The sequence below is a fragment of the Chanos chanos genome, chromosome 4, assembly GCF_902362185.1.
Source record: "Chanos chanos chromosome 4, fChaCha1.1, whole genome shotgun sequence".
Classification (NCBI taxonomy): Eukaryota; Metazoa; Chordata; class Actinopteri; order Gonorynchiformes; family Chanidae; genus Chanos; species Chanos chanos.
Window position 1 is genome coordinate 822,501 of NC_044498.1, and position 2,500 is coordinate 825,000.

Consider the following 2,500-nt stretch of genomic DNA (forward strand, 5'->3'; position numbering starts at 1 on the left):
GACGGCCGGAGACGCATGCAGCACAAATGTTCCTGCCTTTGCTTTATCTTGGACGCGTTACACATCCCCATGTCACAAACTCTAGGAGCACAGTCTCTAAACCGAGAACATTTAGGGGCGTGATATTTAAATGACGATTATTTTCAGCACCTGATTTATCAACGTCTGATCATCCTTACGCTGTGATTGGCGAGATAGGAAAGTTTCATGTATCACAGGTGAACCCTGTCATAATATGACTTCTGTGGATCTGTGCTGGTTTCTGCATTAGACTGATAAGTGAGGACCAGTGTGTGCACTTTGCACAACAGGACAAGGTTCGCACTCAGACCTCCCGGTGCCCAGGACTGAGGGTGTTTTGTGTTGGACCCGAGTGCAGCTCTGTCTTAGTGTTTTTTTTCCTGGCACTGTGAGGATCGACTCTCTCTGTAGGTGTCTGAGTGTCAGCCCGACATAAGAGGCCAGTATTCATTATCATATACACAGACTGACATTCTGTGAAATATTCTAGATGCATTTTGCTGCTTGACCTTCTAACCCCCCCTTACGGTCATTAAGGTCCCGGCTGCCTGTGAGGCCTTGTTATGCCTTTTGATTGGCAGCAGGCTGTCCTTTTCAGGAGAGGTATAGAGACATATTTCCTGATGGAAATTGGGACTTTGTTCTTGCATGATGAAATGTCTCCTTCTCTTTTATTTTCTTGTCTGCAGTGTGTGGTCAGAAGTGTGGAGGGAAAACGGTGTTTGAGGGTGTGCGAGAGAGAGAGAGAGAGAGAGAGAGAGAGAGATCTGAACTGTGTGTGAGGTTCATGAGTGTGTCTCAGGACTAGTGCTGTTGTCAGAGTGACTCTGGTCTCATGGTGTCCTCATCCACCAGCCAAACAAGCCCTCAGATTATCTCAGTTATCACGTATTGTGTTGTGTTGGGTTGTGTTGCGTTGTGTTGTGTTGTGTAGTGTTGTGGGAGAGCCTACACTGCTGTGTGTGTGTGTGTGTGTATAAGTGTGAGGGTGTGAGCATGTTTGTATGTCTGTAGCTGTGTGCATGAGAGAGAGGGAGAGAGAGAAAGGGAGAGAGGTGGCATTTGGGATGGGCTGATAGCTCTTTTATGGAGAGGTTTTATAGTCTGCTGCAAAGTCGTGTGTGACTCCCCTGAGGAAGGTCTAGCCTCACTAATCCCCTTTGTTTGGAATATTTCAAACACTCTCTGATATGTGAGGACAGACAATGTTATTAATCAAAAATCCCCCAGAATGCAGCGACAGTTCAGAAGTGTTTCACTGCAGAGATAAAATACATGCTTGGCCAATGAGCAAGTCCACTGAGAAAACCACAGACAATAACAAACTTCATGTTTCCCTTCAAAAAATATCAGAATGGAACAGTTCAGTGAGAGAACCAAACACATGATTAACCAGAGCACAATGAGGGAGCACAAGCCTGTCGGGCTGTACAGTGTGTTCAGGCTGTGCTGTGTGTTCAGGCTGTGCAGTGTGTTTGGGTGTGCAGTGTGTGCAGTGTGTTCAGTGTGTTTGGGTGTGCAGTGTGTTCAGGCTGTACAGTGTGTTCAGGCTGTAGTGTGTACAGTGTGTTCAGGCTGTACAGTGTGTTCAGGCTGTAGTGTGTACAGTGTGTTCAGGCTGTACAGTGTGTTCAGGCTGTAGTGTGTACAGTGTGTTCAGGTTGTACAGTGTGTTCAGGCTGTGCCGTGTGTTTGGGTGTACAGTGTGTTCAGGCTGTAGTGTGTTAAGGCTGTACAATGTGTTCAGGCTGTGCAGTGTGTTCAGGTTGTACAGTGTGTTCAGGCTGTGCCGTGTGTTTGGGTGTACAGTGTGTTCAGGCTGTAGTGTGTTAAGGCTGTACAGTGTGTTCAGGCTGTACAGTGTGTTCAGGTTGTACAGTGTGTTCAGGCTGTGCCATGTGTTTGGGTGTACAGTGTGTTCAGGCTGTAGTGTGTTAAGGCTGTACAGTGTGTTAAGGCTGTACAGTGTGTTCAGGCTGTACAGTGTGTTCACAGTCTCCATCTTGTTAACACAGTCTGTGAAAAACCAGGAACAGACGGACACGTAGAGGAAATCTGAAAACGTGGAGATTTTTTCTCCTCTGCAGTAGTTCTTGGTCCCAGGTGTTGACAGGAAGGACCTGCATCGTGCTGGGACAGTGCCAGGAAGTGGGGGAAACCTTCTGGGCCTCGCAGGAAATGGGCATAGATCTTATTAGTGCGGAAATAAATCAGTCCCCCGAAAGAGACGCGTCGACCCTCCCCCAGCCTCCTGCCTCCCTTCTTTTCTCCTCCTCCCTTTTCTCCTCTCTCCATCTCCTCTCCAGCCTTTCACTCTTAAGCCCTTAATGCAGTCTCGCCGTCTGAAGAATCCCTCTATCACAGTCTTCCCTTATCCTTACATTTTACCCACGATTTTCTCCTGTTCTCTCCTCTGACCAAACCCTCTCTAAAATCCATTGTTCCTGTGTCTTTCTCTCTCCATCCCCAGAGAGAGCTC